Raw genomic sequence first — 16,808 nt, forward strand, 5'->3', positions numbered from 1 at the left:
ATTGTAAGCAAAGGCCAGAAACCTACTTTCAGCAGCGGAGGCCTAAGAGCTGGAGCCAAGCCTCAAAGCTAAAGCTGGCCCAGAATAAAAAAAAGAAAGAAAGAAAGAAAGAAAGAAAGAAAGAAAGAAAGAAAGAAAGAAAGAAAGAAAGAAAGCGGTTGGGAGCTTCAGTCACCCCCAGCCTGAAAACAGCCCTCAGCTCCTCACCCAGACTGGCCAGGCACCCCAGTGGGGACCCCCACCCTGAAGGGTGTGTGACCAGCTGCAAACAGCCATCATCCCCTCACCCAGGCTGGTCAGGCACCCCAGTGGGGACCCCCACCCTGAAGGATGTGTGACCAGCTGCAAACAGCCATCATCCCCTCACCCAGGCTGGCCAGGCACCCCAGTGGGGCCCCCCACCCTGATCCAGGACACCCTTCAGGGCAAACCAGCCAGCACCCACCCATGCACCAGGCCTCTACCCTATATAGTAAAAGGGTAATATGCCTCCCAGCACCGGGATCAGTGGAGCCGCGAGGCCTCCCGGCACCGGGATCAGTGTGACAGGGGGCAGCGCCCAAACCCCCTGATCGCCCTGTGGCTCTGTGTGTGACAGGGTGTGGCGCCCCAACCCCCCACCCCCCCGGGGGCCCTGCTCTGTGTGTGACGGGGTAGAGCCATAACCTCCCCATCCGCCCTGCCCTGAGTGTGAGAGCGGCGGCACCCCAACCCCCTGATCGGCCCTGCTCTGTGGGTGATAGAGGGTGGCGCCCCAACCCCCTGATTGGCCCTGCTCTGTGCAGGACAGGGTACAGAGCCCCAACTCCCCTGATGGGCCCTGCTCTGTGAGTGACAGAGGGAAATGCCCCAACCCCCTGATTGGCCCTGCTCTGTGCATGACAGGGGGTGGCGCCACAACCTCCCCATCGACCCTGCCTTGAGTGTGACAGGGGATGGTACCCCAACCCCTGATTCGGCCCTACCCTGAGCGTGACTGAGGGTGGAATCACAACCTCTGGATCACCCTGCTCTGTGTATGACAGGGGGCGGTGCCCCAACTCCCCAATCGGCCCTGCTCTGAGCCTGACCAGGGGCTGCACCTAGGGATTGGGCCTGCCCTCTGCCACCCGGGAGCAGGCCTAAGCCAGCAGGGCGTTATCTCCCGAGGGGTCCCAGACTGCGAGAGGGCACAGGCCGGGCTGAGAGGCCCCCCTCCCCCCCCCCCCCCGGGTGCACAAATTTTTGTGCACCGGGCCTCTAGTAAGAAATAAAGAGTCAAGTGAATCAGAAAAGAAAGGAAGGAAGGAAAGTTTATTCTGCGTCCCCAGGGGACCCACGTACCCCCAAGGACAGGGCATGCAGATTCACGCCAACAGGGAGGGGGGCGTGTTTTTTTTTTTATACTGCAGTTGGGTGAGAGGCGGGGACATGAGCTGAGGTATTCAGTTGAGGAAGTTTCAGCTGCAGGGGGTCAGCCAGGTATTCAGGAATGAGTATCTGTGTGGGGGTCATTGTGGATTCAGGGAGAAGCCTGTATCTGTGTCTGGCATGCTGATCTGTTAGAAATGCCAGGGAGAGTCCATTATCTCATCACATGTCTGCATGTATCTGATCCTGGGCTCTCTCCGACCTAACAAAGGGAAGGTACCTCGCCTGGGCCCTGGTTGGGGCCGGAGCAGGGGGCAACCAATTGATGCACAGCCATCTTTCTGTCTTTCCCTCTCTCTTCCACTCTCTGTAAAAATCAATAGAAAAATAGCCTTGGGTGAGGGTTAAAAATGTTTTTTTAATAAATAAAACCTTCTCTCCTTCCCAGGAGCATGCCTTTCTCTTCCCCTCTTCCTTCCCCACTGGCCTGAATCTCCTCAACCCTAAGGGCTCCCACCAGACTTACAACCAGGGGAGCAATGGGCAGTGGCAGCTCATCCTGGACCAAACCCCTGAACCTGTGCCCAGGCCCCCTTTGCTCTGACTCTCCGGTGCGCTGACCGCAGCCCCGCCTGGCTCACTCCTTTCCCAGAAGCGGCTGGAGAGCCAAAACAGCCCACCAGTCTCTCTCCTGTTGCTTCTTCGGTGCTAGGCCCTGCCATGTGTCACTGTCTCCAGCTTGTGAGAATAAACAATCTTTACCGTCAAAGAAGGGTGTTTAGGCAGTGCCATTTTGGGTCGTGTGACTTGCAGCTCCCCTGGGGGCCGCCATGGCAAAGGTCAACCCGTTCCTTTAAATTAGCCAATCACGCAAGACTGGGAGCCTAAGCTCTTCCAATCAAGAGTGAGGAACGGATCACCTGCCTGATGCAGACATCAAAGCCCCAGCGGACCAGACCCTGTGCGTGTGCACCTCCGGCAGGAGTAAAGGTATTTGCTTTTTGCCTTGCAGTCTGGCTCCTGAATATGCTTTGTGTCCTACCAGGGCCCCTGATTTGGGGAGCTCGCCTTACTTCTTACAAGCTTTAATAAACGTACTCTCAAAACCACCTGGACTCTGGTTGTGAAGTCTCGCCTGCAGGCTGGCCCCAGACAGACCCGCTCCAGCCCAGTCCCTGCCCGGTCACAACTGTGGGCCCCTAGACTGAGCCTCATTCTTAGCCTCAAGGATTGTTCGCTGGATAAATACATGAAAGTTGCTTCTTCTCTGAAGCATACTAATAATAACATGTTAACGATAGGGGCAACTGGTTGTGGGGTATAGAGGAACTCTGTACCAGCTTCACAATTTTTTTTATACATTTAAAACTTTTCTAAAAAATAAAATATGGCCAAACCCGGTTTGGCTCAGTGGATAGAGCGTCGGCCTGTGGACTGAAAGGTCCCGGGTTCGATTCCGGTCAAGGGCATGTACCTGGGTTGCGGGCACATCCCCAGTGGGAGATGTGCAGGAGGCAGCTAATCGATGTTTCTCTCTCATCGATGTTTCTAACTCTCTATCTCTCTCCCTTCCTCTCTGTAAAAAATCAATAAAATACATTTAAAAAAAAATGTTTTAAATACATTATTGCCAAATTGAGTTTAGGCTAAAAATACAGGGATGATTTATCACAGAAAATCTATGAATGTAATTTTCCACATTGTTAAAGAGGAAATCACAGGCCCAGTATGGCGTCATTTCTGCTAAAAGCCTATCATACCAAACCTAGATTTAACATCTAACCTAAACGCAGTTTCAGCCTCTCCCAAAAGTGGAATTTTAAACTGATCAGTTTGGAATTTCCTGATCCACATTAGTGAGGTAATCTCCCTGTTAAAACCCCCTGCTTTCCCCTAAGGAAGATATCCCTGCTTAGGATAATCCACTCTTAACTTCTCAGTTCTGCCCTCTTTCTTCCTATAAAAATCTATTTTGGCCTGGCTGGTATAGCTCAGTGGTTGAGCATTGACCTAGAAACCAGGAGGTCACAGTTGGATTCCCACTCAGGGCATGTGCCCGGATTGCAGGCTCAATTGGGGGGATGGCGGGGGTGGGGGGGGGGAGGCGCACAGGAAGTAGCCGATCAATGATTCATTAATTTTTCTGTCTGTCTCTCTCTCCCTCTCCCTTTCTCTCTGAAATCAATAAAAATCTATTTTGTACAACCCCTTGAAAGTATCCTGGGTAGTTGCTAGATGGGATGCTTCCGATTCATGACTTCATGAACCCAATAGATCTTGGGGATGAGGGTCTCCAGCATGTGCCCCCTGATGCCTTCCAGGACCTGGCCTTCATCTGTCCAACACACACAAGTATCTGGGCTGAGGACATGTTCGGTTATCATCTTGGTGCTGTAATACTGACCGCGCTAGTACCGTTTGTTAACAAACCGCACACGCAGGTCCCTGTGCAGCCGGTGCTGACCCCTGGAAGCTGCTTTCTTACTCTTGGATGGAGGCTCCTCTTGTGGGTCTGAAAGGTGTTTCAGCTTCCTCTCTTCAGCTCCCCGGTGGGTGGGAGGGTCTGGTCCCTGGAAGGCCTTCTGCAACAAGGCTGTTCTGTTTTGCTGCCCTGATGAGGGAGTTTTGCTCACCTGGCTGGGCTCCAAGAAGTGCTTGTCTAATTCCTGCTGGGAGACAGGCCATAGGCAGTACTCACTAACAGTCACCATGCAGCTCACCATGGCCCAATGTGTGCCGCGCCAGCACAACCAGGTTTGGTGAGCCTGAGAGGGGGCAATGAAGGATTAAGAAAAGACAAGAGAAGAAAGCTGGGTCTGGGTGGAACGCTGCCCCCTCTGATGGAGAGAGACAGTGCCACGGCCTGCAAGCCGATTCTTTATTTTATAGCCAGATTCCACGAGGCAAAGTAAGGGCGTGGTCAAGATGGTTACAACCTTCTCCTGGGTTTCGAATCTACTCAATTGCCTGCACCTGATGAGCTTTGTTTACTTGCTGCACCTCCCACAGCTTCTATCACTTAGCCACGTGGGACCAGTGCAAACACTGTAGCCCACATCTCCCCTTCTTTTCTCTGTTTTTAAACACTTTCATTTACATCAACAAAAGCTCTAGGCAAATTATGCAGCATAACAAAACATCAAGAACAAAACTCTGGCTATTAAACGCCTCAACAGCCCTAGCTGGTTTGACTCAGTGGCCAGCCTGTGGACGGAAGGGTCCCGGGTTCCATTCCGGTCATGTGCCCAAGTTGAAGGCTAGATCCTCAGTGGGAGGTGTGCCGGAGGCAGCTGATTGATAATTCTCTCTCTCTCTCTCTCTCTCTCTCTCCCTTCCTCTCTGAAAATATATATATATATATATATATATATATATATATATATATATATATATATATAAAACAAAACAAAACAACAAGAACAAAACACCTCAACAAAGGAGACCTCTAACATTACTGTGCCTGACTCCTGGCTTGCAGCACTCAGGGCTCACAAATCCTATGAGGTTCACGGACATTGGGGACTCGTATAATGGACTGATGGGTCTGTTGTATGGTGCAGGAACTGCAGACCAAACCTGGGTTCAGCAACCTCCATACTTTGGTTCTGGATTCAGAACCAAAACCAAACTCTAAGAAAGCATATATTTGGAAAGTCATAGAGATGCAGAAAAACTAAGTCCTCAAAGAAATGGGCAACTGTCCGCTGAAGAGTGCCTTTTGCAGTCCAAAGGGCTTAATAATAAACTTCTGGCGGCAACTCTTGAGATTAATAGCCACCATCAGTGTTGCAGTTTCCTGAAAAATGAGTAACAGACTAGTCATTTAGTCGCACTTTGTTTTGAGATGCACAGTTCTTCTCTTTCTTAAGATTTCTATAGGTAAACCATTCTGAATCTCCAGCCAGTTTTTTTTATTATTATTATTAGTGGCCTGGAGAACAGATTTGTGCCTAATTTCCCTTGTGATGAACTATTTACAACTTTAACGTCACACGAACTCGAGAGAAAGCAATATATAACTGACCATGTCCAAAAACGGGTTCAGGTAGGAATATTCCTACTCTGTCTGGAGTTTGTCCTTGTGATTTATTAATAGTCATCACAAATGCTGGCATCATAGGAAACTGTCTTTGAATTAATTTAAATGGGAGGCCAGTGTCAGATGGGGCAAATCAATTCTTGGAATCAGAACAAACTCTCCTTCTGCAGATCCTGTTAATACTTCAGCTTCGATTATGTTAGGTTGCAATCTTTTTTTATATATATATATATATACATATATATATATATATATTATTGCTTTTTTACAGAGAGGAAGGGAGAGGGATAGAGAGTTAGAAACATTGATGAGAGAGAAGCATCGATCAGCTGCCTCCTGCACACCCCCTACTGGGGATGTGCCTGCAACTAACGTACATGCCCTTGACCAGAATCGAACCTGGGACCCTTCAGTCCCCAGGCCGACGCTCTATCCAGTGAGCCAAACCGGCTAGGGCAGGTCTCAATCTTTTGATAATAAATCTCCTACCATTACAAAGACCCTATTTACTATTAAGATTTCTCAGTAGCATGATGATTGCACCTACTTTCAATTTTAACTTATGACACGGCATTCCTGAAGGAGTAATACTATTAAAAAATTTGATGGGCTCCCACGCAGTGTACTCAGGTGGGACCAGGAACTCGCTCACCATGTCCACAGCAGAGGCGGGGGTGTTTTCCACAGAGCCCGGGGCAGGGCCCTGGATGCGTTTCTGAAGAACAGGAAAGGGAATGGAAAGGCCCACTCTACTTCATCCAGGGTGCAGACCCACAATTTGGACTGATGAAGGCCTGGTCCAGTGGGGACTGTGACAGTGGTGGAGATGAGTGGGGGTAGGAGATTCGTCTAACTGAGCAAGCCATTCCGGCCATTAACAAGCTGAACCCCAAGCCCAGATTCTTTGTTCTGTGTGGGGACCTCATTCATGCTATGCCAGGGATGCCCTGGCGGAAGGAGCAGACAAAGGACCTGCAGCGGGTGCTCAGGGACGTGGACAGCGACATCCCACTGGTCCTGGTCAGTGGCAACCACGACGTGGGCAATGTCCCCACGCCCGAGACCATCGCGGAGTTCCAGGAGACTTGGGGAGACGACTATTTCAGCTTCTGGGTCGGGGGCGTCCTGTTCCTCGTCCTCAGCTCCCAGTTTCTGTACGACGCCTCCAGGTGCCCTGCCCTGAAGCAGGCCCAGTACCAGTGGCTGGGCCAGCAGCTGAGCGTGGCGGGGCAGCAGAAGTGCCAGCACGCCATTGTCTTCCATCCCCCTCTTCCTCCAAAGCATCGACGAGGACGATGATTACTTCAACCTCACCAAGCCTGTGCAGAAGGAGATGGCAGACAAGTTCGCCAAAGCAGGTGTCAAAGCTGTGTTCTCGGGCCACAACCACAGGAATGCTGGGGGTACCTACCAGAACCTTGATGTCGTGGTGTCATCTGCCATCGGATGCCAGCTGGGCAAAGATACCACGGGGTCTGAGTCGTGGTGGCCACCGCTGAGAAGATCGTTCATCGGTACTACAGTTTGGACGAGCTGAGTGAGAGGGGAATAGAAGGTGACCTGATGGACTTAAATGAAGGAAAAATGATTGCCGTTATGATCCAGTCACTTCCACTTCCACTGTGTTTTAATTTTGCCAGAAACAGCAGCTTCTGAATAAAGAAGTATCCAGGCAGATTTATGAATTTATGTCCTTTGCATAGAGCTGGGTCCTATTCTGAATTACATTTGAAGTAGAACTGCCTTGCCTTTAAGAAAGAGAAGGGGCTGATGAGGGTTGGAGCCTGGGAATAAGAGAATAAATGATGCTGGAATATCTCTGCATGAGTGTTTGAATAAACTTTCCTAATGATGTGTTTCTCAACTATCTCAAATTCTCTGCATTTATTTATTTATTTAAAAATATATTTTATTGATTTTTTACAGAGAGGAAGGGAGAAGGATAGAGAGTTAGAAACATCGATGAGAGAGAAACATCGATCAGCCGCCTCCTGCACACTCCCCACTGGCGATGTGCCCGCAAGCAAGATACATGCCCTTGACCGGAATCGAACCTGGGACCCTTGAGTCCGCAGGCCAACACTCTATCCACTGAGCCAAACCGGCCAGGGCTCAAATTCTCTGTTTTTATTTTTATTTTTTTAATATATTTTATTGATTCTTCACAGAGAGGAAGGGAGAGAGATAGAGAGCTAGAAACATCGATGAGAGAGGAACATCGATCAGCTGCCTCCTGCACACCTCCCACTGGGGATGTGCCCGCAACCCAGGCACATGCCCCCGACCAGAATCGAACCTGGGACCCTCCAGTCCGCAAGCCAACGCTCCATCCACCGAGCCAAACCGGTTTCGGCAAATTCTCTGTTTTTAAATCACATTGTTTTCTCGCAGCGTATGGTGAGTGTCTACCTTATGGACCTCAATCCCAACTGGTATCCCAGTGTAATCTTGGGTAATTCCTCAAACAAACTTCATCTCATCAGTTAAATTGTAGTCATGGCTCCGACGCTTGGCAACAGGAAGGTCATCTCCTCTCCCTCCTAACAAAGCAGACAGCTCTCCTCCTGCCAGAGCTGTGCAGGCACTCATTTCCACACGGAGCTGTCAGATGCCGAGGCCTGTGCTGGTGATGCAGTTGGTACAAGTCAGCGCTGAGTTTGCCTTCTTGGTGACTAGAACAGTCACCTTTGCACCTACATTAGCCATCTACAAAAGTCTCACCCAACAGGCCAGGACCAGAGCCCTAAGGTCGCCCGGCGCACGTTCTGAGTTTATTCGGTTCACACCGGATGCCGCAGGAACTCCACAGGTTGCTGTCCTCATGCGATCAGAATGACTCTCCATTCCTGAGACTCTTCGCCGTGTTGACTTTGACGGGAAAAGTGGGAATTGAGACGAGTTCTCAAAAGAATCAAAGCAGAAATTTCGGCAGGGCAAAACTGCTTTCAGCCGCTTTAATGGAATTGGCGCCACCTTTGATTCACTGCCCCAGTGCAGGGGAGCGAGGATGGTGAAAACCGGCACTGTTTCCATGCCGTCTGCTTTGCTGCGTCTTTGCTGCAGCTCCTGACACTGTGCTGTTTCATCCACGTGGTCTGCTTCTGCAGATGTCCTGATGGGCAGGGAACGTGGTGTCCCCAGTCCTGCCAGGAACACCTCACAGCGTCACGCAGTAGCACTCCCTCACCCCGAAATGCCTTCAACAACCGGCTGCTTACAAATGAACTGCAAAACCCATTAAGACTTTCTCGTTAAAAAGTGTTAGTCAACATAGCAAAACCATGAGAAAGTAAATGGAAAGATAATTGGATATGTAAATTCATAAGGAACAAAAGACAAGAAGTTAATTATACTATAGATCGGTGACACACTGTAGCTCATTGTTATGTGGCACAGGAAAATTAAGAATGTTCAAAATTTTTTAAAAAAAGGAAAGAAATTTGATGGGAAAATTTTCCTTTTCAGCATCATCCATTGAATCGATGGAATCATCACTCAAATAGGTGTGAAAATCTCCATCAAGTATATCCAAAATTTCTTCATTTAATTTTTGAACATGCTCATTTTTAGGACAAAGAATCACACGTTTAGATATGTTTTTAATATTATCTATAGATATACTATTTCCAATGGTAGCTTCAATAATAGATCAGTTACAAATCATTTCATGGGGGATTTCAATAATATCCATTCCTAAATGAAAACTGCTATCAAGTTTGCCATCTCCAAGTTTTACTAACCATTCGCTATAAGCAGAATCCTCTGATCTCATATTTGTTTTAAGAGACAACTGTATGAAACATCCCCAATACTACAGTACTTTAAACTCGTTTGTATTATGGCCGATCGCATAGGAGTCAGCACAACACTGAGACATTGTCGAAAATCCCCTCCGAGAAGGAGAACTTTCCCACCAAATGCAGTATCCACAACGTTTATTTTTAAATTGCCAGTACGCGTCATATGTACCAGCCAATCCTTCAGTTGGACTGTTGGTTACTTAGCCTTAGATAGATAGAGAGATAGATAGATGGATAGATAGATAGATAGATAGATAGATAGATAGATAGATAGATAGATACGTTCTGCATTGTTGAAAGTATTGTATATGGCTCCCTTTTCCCCCCAGCCATGAGGTAAATTTCATCTTTTGGCTCCCTCCTGCACACCTCCCACTAGGAATTTATCCCGCAACATGGCCATGTGCCCTGACCTGGAATTGAACATGGGCCAGTGCTCAACCACTGAGCCACACCAGCTGGGCCTAAGTGTTGTTTTTATGGAGAGCGGCTACAGTGTTTGGACAGGTTCAAGCCTCGGACTAATGAGACAGCACAGTCCTCTCGTGGCAAAGCCACCGTGCAAGTCCAAGCTTGGAGGGCAAAGCCCTCCCAGCCCAATTATAGCCAACAGCTATAGTAAGCTTGACCTTATGGTCCAAACCTGTGGTCCCACGTGTCTGAGTGATGTGGGCTTGATAGAGTTCAGGTGCATGTAATTGAATAGATTCAAAACCCACGAGAACGTTGTAACTACACCCTTACTTTGCCTCGTGGAATCTGGCTGTAAAATACTCGGCTTGCAGGCCGTGGTACTGTCTCTCTCCATCAGAGAGGGAGCATTCCACCCAGACCCAGCTTTCTTTTTTTGTCTGCCTTTTCTCAATCCTTCACTGCCCCCTCTCAGGCTCACCGAACCTGGCTGAGCTGGCTCGGCACAGTTTTAACAAGGTTATGTTGTCTGAAAAAAAAAAAAAAAAGTATTTTAAGTTAGTACTTTTTACAGCTTGTGTTTAATTTAGTTTGTGAGTATACGTGGGCTACCTTAAAGCAATAAAGGACATAATTTTGTTTTGATTTCTGATAGACATACCCATTCCAGTTACCTTCTACTTATTGGTTTTTACAGAGAGAAGTTAAAGGAGATAAGATAGGCAGCAGTTGTTCTTCCACTTATTTATGCGTTCTTTGTTTGATTCTTTTTTTCTCTCTAAGAGTTTATTTAAGCCACACTGACAGCATACGCTGGGAAGCAAGATCTCAAATGCTCCTTGGTTGATTCTTACATGTACCCTAACCGAATCCTCCAGGTGGATCCACTCTTCATCTGAGCTACCTGGTCAAGGCCCTTTTTACCATTTTCTTAATAGAAGTATCCTCCAGAGCAGTGGTCAACCTTGGCTGCACATTAGAATCACCTGGGAATTCCAAGGTGATTCTAATGTGCAGCCAAGGTTGAGAACCACTGGTTGAGAACCATTGCTCCAGAGTTTCTTTTTGCCATTCTTACATATTATTATTATTATTAGCACTGTGCAGTTTTATTCACCATTCAAGTACAGTAGCATCTGGTAAGATCGGGACAGAATTGGGATTTAAAAGTGAACAGATATTCAGCATCTAACAATTTATTTATTTTTTTTTAAATATATTTTATTGATTTTTTACAGAGAGGAAGGGAGAGAGATAGAGAGTTAGAAACATCGATGAGTGAGAAACATCGATCAGCTGCCTCCTGCACATCTCCTACTGGGGATGTGCCCGCAACCCAGGTACATGCCCTTGACCGGAATCGAACCTGGGACCTTTCAGTCCGCAGGCTGACGCTCTATCCACTGAGCCAAACCGGTTTCGGCCAGCATCTAACAATTTAAAAGAAGCCACTACATACTCTTTTCACAAACATGTTTTCACAGAGCCAATACAGTGCTAACCATTGACCCAGCCCACCAAGTGTACTGAAGTAGAAAAGATACAACAAGAAAAATAGCTACAGCCCTAACTGGTTTGGCTCGGTGGATAGAGCGTCGGCCTGCGGACTCAAGGGTCCCGGGTTCGATTCCGGCCAAGGGCATGTACCTTGGTTATGGGCACATCCCTAGTAGGGAGTGTGTAGGAGGCAGCTGAATCAATGTTTCTCTCTCATTGATGTTTCTAACTCTCTATCCCTCTCCCTTCCTCTCTGTAAAAAAATCAATAAGATATATGTTTTTTTAAAGCAAAAGCAAAATAGCTACACCCCTAACCGGCTTGGCTCGGTGGATAGAGTGTTGGTCTGTGGACTCAAGGGTCCCAAGTTCGATTCTAGTCAAGGGCATGTACCTTGGTTGTGGGCACATCCCTAGTAGGGAGTGTGCAGGAGGCAGCTGATGGATGTTTCTCTCTCATCGATGTTCTAACTCCCTCTCCCTTCCTCTCTGTAAAAAAATCAATAAAATATATTTTTTAAAAAAAGAAAAATAGCTACATTAGAAAGACCTCAACACTTTAGAAAAAGAGTAAAACACTTTCAGTTTCTCCCCTTTATCCCCTAAAACAGCATCATACAGTCTGGATTTACCTATCGTCCTGCATCAGCTTCTAGGCTATTTGTCAGGAGGGCAAAAATACAATGACACTGGCCAGTCAGCCTTTGCATATCTAGGAAGGGGAGGGGGAGAAAGTCAGTTCTTAAAACAAATGAGTGAGCTTCAGTCTCATCAGCAGGATCTTTGGAATCTTTGTTCTTCCGCACTTCAATGTGCTTGTCCTCTCGCAAACACTCCAGTTTGGCCGCCATCTGTGCCTCTCGGTTCTCTTTGTTGGCTTCCATGTGGTGGGTCAGTTTCTCCTCTGCCATTTTACTGAAGTTGTTGTTTTCTTCAATTGCTTTCTGAAGCCATTCTTTTAATAGAAGTTTCCACTCTAGTTCCTTTTTACCACTCTCCTTGTTCCCAGCCCAGCTTACCCTCTCCAGCTCACCCTTCTTTTGCTTTGGTTCTTTTCTTTCCTTTCCTTTTCTTTTCTTTTCTTTTCTTTTCTTTTCTTTTCTTTTCTTTTCTTTTCTTTTTTTCATAGCACTCACTGTACAATAAAAATATAATTTGAGATACAGATAGAGTTTTTAACTTTATTTTTTCAAATATATTTTTATTGCTTTCAGAAAGGAAGGGAGAGGGAGAGAGAGAAACATCAATGATGAGAGAGAATTGTTGATCGGCTGCCTCCTGCCCACTCCACACTGGAAATCAAGCCCACAAAACAGGCATGTGCCCTTGACCAGAATCCAATCTGGGACCCTTCGGTCTGCAGGCCAATACTCTATCCACTGAGCCAAACTGGTTTTTAACTTTATACAAGTCCCATTGAATAAACACAGGTGAAATTGATTTTAATAATATAGTTTATTTAATTCGATAGGTCCAAAATATTGTGATTTCAGTATGTAACTAATATAAATAATTATTGAGATGTTTTACATAATTTTTCTCCATACTTTAGACTTTGTTTTGGCAGAGCTAATCTTATTTACATAAAATACTTAATGTACTTTCTTATCAGCTTTTTCTGTTCTATGAGCTATTATTTGTTGGAGTTGTTGCTCTGTTCTAGTTTATTTTCTTTCTTTTTTAATGATTTGTGTTTTATTTTATTTTTTTAAAATATATTTTTATTGATTTCAGGGAGGATCATTGATCAGCTGCCTCCTGCACGTCCCCTATTGGGGATCGAGCCTGCAACTCGGGCATGTGTCCTGACCGGGAATGGAACTGTGACTTCCCAGGTTCATGGACTAATGCTCTACCACAAAGCCACACCTGCCCAGGCTCATTAGTTGATTCTTTTTTTTTTTTTTTAATATATTGATTTCAGAAAGGAAAGAAGAGGGAGAGAGAGATAGAAACATCAATAATGAGAGAGAATAATCCATCGGCTGCCTCCTGCATGCCCCCTTACTGGGAATCAAGCCTGCAACCTGGACATGTGTCCTTGACCAGAATCGAACCAGGACCCCTCAGTCCGTAGGCCTACACTCTTTCCACAAAGCCAAACCAGCTAGGGCCATTAGTTGATTCTTGAATGTGCACTGACAGCAGGATCAAACCAGCAACCTTAGCCTCCAGGGACTATGCTCTAACCACCTGAGCTACCAGGCCAGGGGTAGAAAGGTTTATACTGAGGGATTGGCTCATACAATTATGGAGGCTGAGAGGTCCCACGATCTGCTATCTTCAAGCTGGAGTTCCAGTCCACACTAAAAACCTGAGATCAAGGGGAGCCAGTGGTTTAAGTCTGGTTCCAAGGCCAAGGCTCAAGAACCAGGAATGCCGAAGTCTTAGGACAGAAGATAAATGTCCCAGCTTACTCAGAGAAAGTAAATTTACCCTTTCTCCACCTTTCTGTTCTGTCTGGACCTTCTGAGGATTGGATGATGCCCACTGCATTGGTGAGGGTGAGCTTCACTCACTCTATGGGTTCAAATGAGAATCTCTGCCAGAAACACTCCCACAGACATACCCAGAAACAATGGGAGATCTATGAAGGATTCCATTCCTGCCTCCCTTTCACGGAATAAAGGGTCTTTTGTCTCCATCCTAAACCTTTCACATGTACAATGCTAGAGGATCTAAAAATGCTCAGGGTTCCCAATAAATGTCAATTTAAAATCTTTGCAGTCATTTGAGAAAGGGAATGAGTCTGGACAACAAATTCTTTTGTAATTTAAAAGATGTCCTAATCTTTTCTTTCAACAGAATTTAAGGGGGACTTAATCCAGTTGTCATTGTTGAAACTCTATTTATTGATTTATAGAAACAAGGTTTTTCAGGTTAGCTATAAAAATGGGGGGAGCCCTAGTCGGTTTGGCTCAGTGGAGAGAGCATCAGCCTGTGGACTGAAGGGTCCCGGGTTTGATTCCAGTCAAGGGCACATGCCCGGGTTGTGGGCTCAATCCCCAATAGGGGGCATGCAGGAGGCAGCCGATCAATAATTCTCTCTCATTGATGTTTCTATCTTTCTTTCCCTCTCCCTTCCTCTCTGAAATCAATAAAAATACCTTTTATAAAAATGGGGAGGGGGCAATAGCATTGGGACTAAACCCAGACTCCTCCAGCAATAAGTAATATGTATCTATCTAATTAAAAAATGCAGTTCCAATAAAATGACACATTTATCTACACTAATAAAAGACAAACATGCAAATTGACCATACCTTCACTATGCCTTAAGCCACACCCACCAGCCAATCAGAGCAACTATATGCAAATTAACCCCACCAAGATGGCGGCCGGCAGCCACGGAGCTGGAGCAAGCAGGAGGCTTGGTTGCCCCAATGATGGAGGAAGCCAAGCTTCCCACCTGCCGGGGCGGCTCTGAGCTCCACTCAAAGCAACAAAGTTTCAATTATAGAAGGTAAATAAACCCCAGATACCTGCTTTCAGCCGCCCGTGGCCACAGAGCTGGAGCAAGTAGGAGGCTTCCCTCCCACCTGCCCTGGCTGGCTCTGAGCTCCTCTCAAGGCTACAAAGTTTCAATTATAGAAGGTAAATAAATCCCAGAATAAAAAAGAAAAAAATGAGAGGCTGGGAGCTTCCATTGCCAGAGGGCTTGGCCAGCCTGAAAACGGCCCTCAGCCCCTCACCCAGACTGGCCAGGCACCCAGTGGACCCCCCACCCTAAAGGGTGTGTGGCCAGCCTGAAAACAGCCGTCAACCCCTCATCCAGGCTGGCCAAATCTCCATGGAGTAAGGGTCCCCACTGAGGGGGGGCTTGACCTGTCTGCAAACAGCCATCAGCCCCTCACCTGGGCTGGCCAGGCACCCCAGTGGGACCCCCACCCTGATCCGGGACACCCTTCAGGGCAAACCAGCCGGCCCCCACCCGTGCACCAGGCCTCTATCCTATATAATAAAAGAGTAATATGCAAACTGACCCTAACAGCAGAAGGACTGGGAGTGACTGGTCACTATGACACCACTGACCACCAGGGGGCAGACACTCAATGCAGGAGCTGCCCCCTGGTGGTCAGTGCGCTCCCACAGGGGGAACTCTGCTCAGCCACAAGCCAGGCTGATAGCTGCCAGTACAGCGGTGGTGGTGGGAGCCTCTCCTGCCTCCTCAGCAGTGCTAAGGATGTCCAACTGCAGCTTAGGCCTGCTCCCTGCTGGCAAGTGGACATCCCCCGAAGGCTGCCAGAGGGATGTCTGACTGCCCGCTTAGGCCCGTTCTCCCAGGGAGCAGGCCTAAGCCAGCAGGTGGGCATCCTCCAAGGGGTCCCAGACTGCAAGAGGGCATAGACCGGGCTGAGTGACCCCCCTGAGTGCACAAATTTTTGTGCACCGGGCCTCTAGTGTTTAATAATTATCAAAATGTGAAATGTATTTATATTAATAGAGCATGTACTACAAATAATTGTAATGATAAGTTAGTCCAGAAGAAAAACATTAACACATGAAATTTAAGTTCAAAGAATGTGGGACAAGTTTTAAAATTCAACTATTGTACTTATTTTGTCATCAAAAATATGATTGAGTGCCCTGGTCAGTATGGCTCAGTTGGTTGGGTTCATACCATGCCAGTTTGAGTCCAGGTCAGGGCACATGCCCAGTTTATTACTCAATCCCTGGAAAGAGGGGGGCGGGGTGCAGAAGGCAGCTGATTGATGTTTCACTCTCACATTGATGTTTCTCTCTCTCTCTTTCTCTCCCTATCTAAAAATAAATAAATATACATATATATATTTTAAAAGTATGATTGAATAATCAATAAGGCACTTGCAGGTATAAAAATATATTTGTATTCAATTCTTGGATAAATAGAAGTGGCAAACAAGTTCAAGAACAAAAAACAGTTATGTGAAAAATTAAAATTAAGTTATGGTGGCGGTCCTTTTGTGGATGGTGGCGAGCTCGGGGAGAACGCCATGAAGGCCTCGGGCACGCTTCGAGAGTACAAGGTGGTGGGGCGCTGCCTGCCCACCCCCAAGTGCCACGCCATCCCTCTACCGCATGCGCATCTTTGCACCTAACCATGTTGTTGCCAAGTCCCGCTTCTGGTACTTTGTGTCTCAACTAAAGAAGATGAAGTCTTCAGGGGAAATCGTCTGCGGTGGGCAGGTGTTTGAAAAATCCCCCCTTCGGGTAAACACAATATGTACCGGGAATACCGGGACCTGACCACCGCAGGCGCCGTCACCCAGTGCTACCGAGATATGGGGGCCCGGCACCGTGTCCGCACCCACTCATTCCAGATCATGAAGGTGGAGGAGATTGCAGCCAGCAAGTGCCGCCGACCAGCAGTCAAGCAGTTCCACGACTCCAAGATCAAGTTCCCGTTGCCGCACCGGGTCCTTCGTCACCAGCGCCAGCCACATTTCACCACCAAGAGGCCCAACACCTTCTTTTAGATGCAGGGTCTCTCCGTCCCTTGGTCTGCCTAAATAAACTCTTTGGGAAAATAAAAAAAAATAAAAAGTTATGGTGGTATCAGCTTTCTTGGATATTTACCTACCATTGTTTACCATTAAAAGTGATCTAATCAACTTAAAATATCAATATTTACGATGCACAAAATATTAACCCTTCGTATCTACTTAAATGTATGATATCAGTGCCTTTGCCCTTGGCAAGTCCTATGAGGTGTAGCTATTATCATAGGGCAGG

General features: G+C 47.0%; 2 pseudogenes; both read left to right on the forward strand.

The window, feature by feature from the left end:
• Positions 1 to 4,071: 4,071 nt before the first annotated feature.
• LOC118677014 lies at positions 4,072 to 7,045 on the forward strand (annotated as a pseudogene).
• Positions 7,046 to 16,047: 9,002 nt separating this feature from the next.
• On the forward strand, positions 16,048 to 16,567 carry LOC118664626 (annotated as a pseudogene).
• Positions 16,568 to 16,808: the final 241 nt, after the last annotated feature.

This window comes from Myotis myotis, unplaced genomic scaffold (genome assembly GCF_014108235.1).
Source record: "Myotis myotis isolate mMyoMyo1 unplaced genomic scaffold, mMyoMyo1.p scaffold_m19_p_1, whole genome shotgun sequence".
Classification (NCBI taxonomy): domain Eukaryota; kingdom Metazoa; phylum Chordata; class Mammalia; order Chiroptera; family Vespertilionidae; genus Myotis; species Myotis myotis.